General features: G+C 39.3%; 1 long non-coding RNA gene across 6 annotated transcripts; it reads left to right on the forward strand.

Annotated features, from left to right (window-relative positions):
- The first annotated feature begins 210 nt into the window (after positions 1-210).
- Positions 211-5054, forward strand: LOC143099466 (uncharacterized). Of its 6 annotated transcripts, XR_012981603.1 has the most exons (8): positions 211-508; positions 2051-2327; positions 3542-3635; positions 3831-3914; positions 4029-4118; positions 4216-4308; positions 4440-4516; positions 4643-5054. It is a non-coding gene; the product is annotated as an uncharacterized LOC143099466 (long non-coding RNA). The 6 variants fall into 6 exon arrangements; XR_012981606.1 differs by having other exon boundaries at positions 3831-4118; positions 4637-5054; XR_012981601.1 differs by having other exon boundaries at positions 3831-4118.
- The last annotated feature ends 3728 nt before the right edge of the window (positions 5055-8782 follow it).

Raw genomic sequence — 8782 nt, forward strand, 5'->3', positions numbered from 1 at the left:
GTTTACAAACATTCTGAAATGCCGTATACTGATTATGAAGTTGTTATAAATGTAATACACTACTGCAGAAATGTTTATATTGCTTAAGGTGGAAATAAAGTTCTTTGGCAAAGAGATGCATTCTGGGAAGTGATGTGTTTAAATGTAATGGCTACATATACCCAAGTTTCTTTCATTCGGAGATTTATGCTCATTATTTTACAAATTTGAGCAAGGATATAAAATATTAAGACTGTACTTTTTCATTGCTATTGATATTTTGGCGCAATTTTGTGCATCGCGTCACTGTGTGCGACGATCCCAGGGCGACGCTCGAAAAAGGAAACAGCCCCAGTGTGATAGGCTGGTTGCTGTCATGTGACACACGCCACCACAAGAAAGCGGAAACGCATCGTAGAGCGAGAGCTGGCTGGCTATGTGCAAGGGGGCAGGCGAATTCCCGGAAGTAGAAGAATCGACGTAGGCTGGAGGGACCACCTCTCTGCTAACTCCCGTAGAAGTCCATTAAGTAAGATTTTTTTGAAATACCATAACTTCATATAACATATATCCTGTGCCGATATTGTAGCTTCTGTGTAATCCACATAAACACTACAAAGGCTAAACAGACTCCACTAGCTCGTCCGTAACGTTGGTTACCCGTAAGAAGAACGGTTAGCTTGTTCGGTTGGAGGGAAGCTAGCTTTGACGTAATCTCTCTTTCGCGCCGTAGGGAGATAACCGTATTGTTTGGATAAGAAGCTCAGTCCACCTTGCCTATGACGGTAACTCATAAGCAAAACCTAGCATACACGACCGTATGTTAAGGTAAAGCATTACACAGAGGGAACCTAATAATAATAAAAAAGTAAACCTAATTTTTTAAAAAAGGGCACTAATCATTTCAGAGGTTTTCGATGGATTGACCGTAGGTCGGAAAAGTGGAAAAAAGATTAGCTTCAAGGCTAAAACTTTGTTTTGTTTTAGCATGACTGTTTTTGAAGATGATCATGTAGGCTATGGTAGCTTCAACATTAACTCGACTTGGTGAGGATGATATAAATAATAATACATAAATAAATGTTTAACTTTGATGACTTTGAAGGCGAAGGAAGTGTAAGAAGAATTTCTGTGTATCTATCATATGAGTTACAAGATTCAGTTCGATGGCTAACGTCACGAAGTTAAGTGTGAGTCTGCGCAGTACTGGGGGGACCAACTGAAAAATCGTTCTATTTGACTCAGTGCCCTCCCATTGAAAACGACGGAGTCTGTTCGTCCATTTCTTTTACTGTCTATGGCTATGTGGGGTAAGGTAAGTTAAACTACGTTAATTTAGTAAATAATAATAATAATGGTGTTGTTTTTTGTTGTTTCGAACAAAATATAGGTATACTTATCATGACCAAAAACCCTTCATGCTGTAAAACAACTAGAATCACGCGAAATTAGTGCAATTTCTTAGTGAATGTCTTATAATGGTAAAAGACGTGGACAAATGCGTGATAATTAGCCAAATAAATAATTGTTATGGTTATTTGGTTAAATTATCGAAATGAGTGCGATGGTGATTGAGATGGTGTTTGACATTAAATTATAAGCAGGTCAGTTTCACGTAATAAGCTATTTGTTTCTTTGGGTCTGGGTAATTCATGTGACAAAAAATTCTGTTATGCTACTACGGTTTTTCTGAAAAACAATGCAACATTTCTATCTCCAAAATAATGCATTTCTGAGTGTACTACGTAGTGCATGCAGCTTTTAATGTCCAAAGTAGCCTATACTGATTTTCCTGCATAAGAACTACAAATACTCCTTCAAAACTACAGTGTTGACACTTGAAGTTGTGGAGTTATATTTTAGTAGCCTATTCTATAATAGAATAAATACCCACATCAGTTTTACCCTTGTCTCACCTGTATACAAGGGTACAAGGTGTATGAATTGCAGTAGTGATCAAATGAAAAAGGAAAGAAAGGTGTCCTGATGTGTTGTTTAGGGATGGTGCTGCAATGTTTTCTCGACATATCTTTATGTCTTTTTTTTCTCCCCTCTACTTATGTTTTCACAGATCCTTGCTCCTGATATCCTGATGTATGGGTTGCATTTCATTAAATTACTCCAACAGAACACTCACAGAAAGGAGAGTGGTGTCAAACTACAAGACAGCCAGTATGTAAGCAAGGCCTTGTTTGTCCTTGTTTGGCTACTCATTTGTCAACTTCCTGAAGAGGCTGAAGCATGCTGGCCTTGACACCTCAGTCCTTGCTTCCATTAACAGCTGTGTTATGGAGTGCATCCTCACATCATGGTCTACTGCAGCGGTGGATACAGAGGACAATTGGCAGGTATTTTACATCACTTTTACATTACTTTTACTGTGATTTTGCTAGATATGGTTGTCGCTGTGCTAAATATAGGCCCATATTGTAGATTTAGATTGTTTCTACAGATTGTAGAAAGTAGATTGAACTGATACATTTAGGCCTACACTGTTAAGGGACAGCTGAATTGACCACCTAAACCATATATTTTCTGAAAGCCTATAGCCTCTAGATGTCAATTAATTAAGACATGTCCTACCTTCCTACTGACTTTGACATATCAAAACTCCACCTCTGAAGTGGGAGTGGTCAACTTTTTTTATGTTTTTCCTTCACAGTTTTTTTTGTGGGTGTCTCAGAGATCCCACCTTTGGAACAGTTGTCAGGGGCCTCAAGGCGGTGCCGTGCGTCTTGGTCCCATCCCTCTAGCACCTAGCGTTACCGCGGCAGAAGAGGGAAACCTTGTATGTTTCGAACCATTTATCTCCTTCCGGGAATAATCCACCGACTCCAAACTGAGCCTGGCTTGTTTGTAATGTCCCGTTGTTCAACATATTCTGATTTCATACTGATCAGACCAACATAAGTGAGTTTTTTGGCTAAAAATGTAAAAATGGCTAAACAATTCCACTGCTTTGTTATTTTGCCACCATATGTACCCTAGCAACACCCAAGCAACCACCTTAATTACCCTAGCAACACCCTAGCAACCATCTTAATTACCCTAGCAACCACTTGTATAATGTCAAGCTAGCAACCACCATAGCAACCAACATGCTTACCCTAACAACCACCATAGCAACCATGTTATTTTGCATAGCAACCACCATATCTACCTTAGCAACACCATAGCAACCATTCAATTTACCCTAGCAACAACCACAATATGACCATAGTAACCACATGACATGTCCTAATGTATGTTAAATCACACCTACAACTGACCAGCTTTCAGAAAATATATGGTTTGCATGGCTGAAACTGCTTTGCCTTTGAGTTGGAGCTCAAAACTTATCATATGTGTACCTCGTTCGCCAATATACAAAATAGTGCCATGTATAGAGTTATGAACACTGATCGTATGATATGCAAAAGTCTGCAGGAAAGTAGGTCAGGCTTTCAGAATACAGTGGGACATGTCTCAATTCATGCTAATATTGGGTGCAGTGAAGAAAGAAAGGGAGGGAGGATGCTTTAAAAAGAGAGGGAAAGTATAATATTTTTAATATTGTTTTCAGATGAAGAATTGGTGCGGTGGTGAGGCTGGAGCACCCCTGGCTTTTGCCGTATGGGTTGACTTCAGCAGTGAGTCACCCACCGTTAATTTCACAGGTATATGTAATATGTTTTTATTCAACAACATTTCAATGATGAGATCTATCGAAGATGACATTCAATGGAAGAACAATTATTTTAGTATGGTCACAATCTGGCCCTGAGTTTTGATAAAAATGATATTGACATGGCAACACAAACCGAATTGATAATGGATTTTAAGGGTTTTTTTTCCGGTTACGGTTCATTTAGGGCCAAAGTATTTTGAGGCCTTTTGGACCAATGACAGGAAGGCTGAGCTGCTAAACATGTACACTAATAGGGCTGTGTCAAGTGGTATGTATAAATGAAAGTGGTGTTAAGGTTTGTTTCTGTGTCAATCCTTTCTTGAAGTTCAGAAAAGGAACCTTAACATTTGTTTTTAATGACACTGAGCGTACTGTCTTACAGATGCTTTGGGGGGTGAGAGGCCATACGTTGACCCTGATATCAGTGGCACACATTGCCGGATGGCAATTGGCTGTCTGATAAAAGAACATGGTATGACTGGCATTGTATGTTTTCAATTTCCTTATTTAAAGATCAAAATGATGCAGACTACTGAATCTGATTACACTTTAACACCCTTCTATCTCAGCACTGAGTCAGGGTTTGTCTCTGTCTGAATATCTGCCACAACACAGGCCGCCTTGGTGGCCTGAGGAATTGCCCTTTGCCTCAGTCAGTGACGGTATGTTAATATTGACCAACTATTACTGTTTCAACTGCATGCACACAGCTGTTGCAACATGATTTGACTTTTCATAAGAGTATATGATAAAACCAGTAATGATGCATTTTTTGCCATTTTTTATGGAAAAGGTGAAGGGCGTAAAGCTTTCACTGCTGAAAAGCTGAGGCAGGTGGTACGCTCATACAATGCGTATTACAATCTCCAGGTATATATACAAATGCATGAACCTGTCTAAAACCTTTTGCATACCAGTGTGTTTTACAGACTAAAACAGATTTGTACACACATATCTAACAATAATGTGCTTTTCCTTTAATCTGTTGAGCTGCAGCAGTCTGTTGAGGCACCACCATCACCCCCATCACCAGCACCAGCAGCAACACCAACAGCAGCACAAACACCACCAGCACCACAAACACCACCAGCAGCAGCGGCAGATCGTAAAGAAGGATCACAATGAATACTACATGTCATTTCCTTTAATGTGTCAACATCTTTTGGAAAAGTAAAGCATCTATCATCATAAAGCAATCTCACTTTTCTTTGTTGATAAGCTACGTGTTTTTCATCGTAATTGATTCAATATCCAAGTGTGACAGTTTTGGTGTACCATGAACAGAACAGGACAATTGGAAACAGTTAGCCACCTATGTTACAGAGTCTAAAAATAAGCAGATAGCACTAGCAGATTTAGAAATAGCTTCTTTCCCAATGCAATAACAATAAAGGAATTCATTAATTTAGTCATTTCAGTTTGTATTACTACTTTCATTATTATTGTTGTAATCTCACATGTACTATGGCTATCATAATTAAAATTAGATAGATACATAGATAATGTGTCAGTGAAAATACATATATGAGCCAACTGTTCCAGCAAGGAGGAAGATGGGGTATGGATATCGGGCATGCATATCCACTCCTAGGCCTATTCTCCTACACTCCCCCTGTAGTAGCCAGCATTACATTGAAATCTCTCACTTTGGCCTATAGGACACTGACTGGATCTGCTCCTTGTTATTTTAATTCAATGATCAAGATGTACTTCCCCAACCGCCCACTGCTGTCTTCTGATTACCATTTGTTCTGTCGACCACTCATGAACGCTAAATTCAAGACTCTTCCTCAGTGGTTCCATCTGGGTGCAATAAGTTGCACAGTGCTCTTTGTTCCTGTGATAGTTTACAGTGTTTTAAAAGGGGTCTAAAGGCACATTTGTTCAACATGCACTTAGTCCATTAAACAGTAAGCAACTTGTTATTATATCATTGATTGAATGGGCATTTGTTTATTAGCCTATTGCTTGTCCTTATTACAGTCTGATCAACATCTTAATTTATTCCCTGTTCAATTTAAGTGTTATATCGTTTTATATATTTATATGTTGCTTTGAACAGCAAAGATTAGGATAATGAGCCTCCTTATTCTTCAGCCAAGCAGGTAGGCCTACGGGGCGTTGCCTAGCAACAAGGGTCAGAAGTAGCCTACTGTACACGTTTTTCGATATTTTGTGGAATTATACTTCTTTTCATTGAATGCCAATGAGTCATGTACTAACTTGCTTTAACTATTTCTCTACATATTATACCCAGCAAAAGTCGTCTGTGCCAGTGTTTTGCATCCTAACAATAATTTGTTTATGTTTTAATACAAAGCCGTTTTAATGAACTACAAATTCGGCGCCATTGTTATAAAGCAGCGTTGAAATGAACGCTACACGTCATGGGGCATGTAGTCTAATTACAGAAATAGCTATAATTTCAAAATTACAAAAATATTTGTATATATAACATGAGAAACATGCTTGAATTATTAAGATGTATCACCTGCTTGACTATAAAGTCAAAAGCTTGCAACATTTGTAATATTTTTAAATACATGTTATTTTCCCATTTTTGCACATGAGGTAGCCTACATATATCATTGCATATATCAGAAAAAAGCACAATATAGATGTTATGAGGTGCTTGGTTTGATCCATGAACTTGTGTGCATCCAAAATCTCTTATTGCAAAATCCTTAGAGAAGCTGATTAAAGCTGAGCTCCTAATCAAGGTGCAACCTCTCTTGGATCCTTCCCAGTTTGCCTATAGGGCCAAGAGGGGGGTGCAGGATGCTACCATCACTCTACTAAGTCTTCTCTATAAACACCTGGAGGAAAGTGGGAATCATGCAAGGTTGCTCTTTGTAGATTTCTCCTCGGCATTTAACACCATCCAACCCCACCTACTGATTGAGAAACTACTGAACAACTTTAGCCTTGACCCAAGCCTGATTGGTTGGCTACTTGATTTCCTCAGCAGAGTTCAGAGAGTGAGGGTAAATAAAGTGCTGTCCAGTGGCCTAACATCATCCACAGGCTCACCTCAGGGGTGTGTTCTCTCCCCCCTGTTGTACATACTGTACAACAATGACTGCCGCAGCCAGTATGACAACAGGCACATTCTAAAATTTGCAGATGACTCTGTAATTGTCAGTCTCCTGAATTCCCATGAGAATGAGCATGGCCCTGTTATCAATGAATTTGTGTCATGGTGTGAAGATGCTTTTTTGCATCTGAACATCAGTAAAACCAAGGACATGTCCATAGATTTCAGACGCCTTCCCCCTGTTCCAAAGCACAGTGTCATCAACGATCAAGATGTTGAAATTGTATCATCTTACAAGTACCTAGGCACCTTGATTGATGACCGGCTTAAGTTCGACCTGAACACCACCTCGGTGTGCAAGAGAGGGCAACAAAGACTCTCTGCACTTAGGAAACTGGCTAAGTTTCAGGTGGACAAAACATTGATGGCATTGTTTTACAAAGCTTTTATTGAGTCAATCCTTATTCTCCATTATCTGCTGGTATGGAAATGTCACCATCAGAGACAAAAATGCACTTTCCAAGATAGTAAATGTGGCCAGTAAGATAGTGGGAGTGAAGTTTGTTAGTCTCACCGAATATTTTAATAAGCAGGTGTTCAACAAAGCGATACAAATATATCAAGACACAAGCCATCCCCTGTATTCTGAATACGTGCTGCTGCCACCTGGCTTGCGTCTGTTGGCATCCTATTGCTTTTAAACAGAGGTACAAAAATTCCTTCATCCCCTTTTCTATTCAAGTACTGAATGTACACAACAGGAAAAGATAGATTTGTCCATTTAGTGACCCCCCCCCCCCCATATTCATTCACTTCCTCCTCTTATATCTAACTTATTTAATTAAGTTTTATCTTGGTTTTACTGACTTTTTAGGCATTGTCAGACCTATTTATGTCGTGTGGTATGTGATCCTGTCTGCAATCAAATTGCCCATTTGGGACAAAGAAATAAACTGAACTTGAAAACTGTCAAAAAATGCAGCCGAATAGCTGTGTGGATGGTACTTTGCAGGGCTGTCGCGTAGGTCAAAACTGACCAGCAGAACTGACCATGTCATGCAAATTATGTTTATTTCATATCAAAACACTTGCATCAGATAAAAGCACAATATAGATGTTATGAGGTGCTTGGTGTACTCAAGTAAATGTACTCCGTTACTGTCTGGCTCCGACTGCGCTGTAGTAGAATTTGCTATATGCACATGATGGGAATGCTCTATGTGTCTCTGCTGTCTTTGAAATGGCAGGTTATCTTTTGTGTGTATTCCTGTTTTGCTTTACTGATGCTAGGGGAAAGTTTGGCTCTCGTTCTCAGATCAGTTTCATCCTTGGCTCTGAAGGCGTTCTCGGCAGCCTATGGACATCTCCTGTCATGTCTTCCAGTTAGCCGGGTCTTTGTGTGTGTCACATCATTGATGCACTTACTGATGTAAGAAGTAACAGGAGCTCCCATGCCACAAGGCACCTGGACCCTCTAGACCACAGTCAAAAACAACAGCAAGTATACTACAATAGCAACAATGACTTAAAACAAATATCAAAAGCAGTAATTACTCTGTGGCACTTTTAAATGTTTAGTGAATTAAAGTTCTTCTGCCAGTTTGTCCTAACTGCAATACAAGAAGTAGTGGGAGACAAGCTAACAACACACAACACGGTGATTCTTTGTTGAGAAAACAGGGTGGTAAAACATGTGTGATACTTCCTATTCAATATGGCAACTGTTTGAATGGGAGCAGGAGGTAGTAAGGACCTAGTACTTCAGAGTAATATTGACTTCATAGATCATAACCTGGTACAGTATCCAGTAATAATTTGAATAATGGACAATAGTTGGAAAGGCATGTGCATCATTTACACAATGGTCAAAGCTTTACATGTGTCTGGTGTTGCGGGATAACTAATGTCATCAAGGCAAAATATGGGTTGATTTGTCAATATTTTATTATGTTAACTTTACCAGGTGTGGATCTAGTTTGAGATGCAATAAAGTGTGTTCAAATCTCTTTGTGCCAACACCCCTCCCCTGCAAACAATTCAGCTTTAACAATATCATGCTATGATAGGTTCAAGGATGAAGGTTCAACATTTTGATGTTATTT

The sequence above is a fragment of the Alosa pseudoharengus genome, unplaced genomic scaffold (genome assembly GCF_046254945.1).
Source record: "Alosa pseudoharengus isolate Yale_2024_CS ecotype anadromous, Long Island Sound unplaced genomic scaffold, YU_APseudo_1.1 YU_APseudo_1.1_scf_29, whole genome shotgun sequence".
Classification (NCBI taxonomy): domain Eukaryota; kingdom Metazoa; phylum Chordata; class Actinopteri; order Clupeiformes; family Clupeidae; genus Alosa; species Alosa pseudoharengus.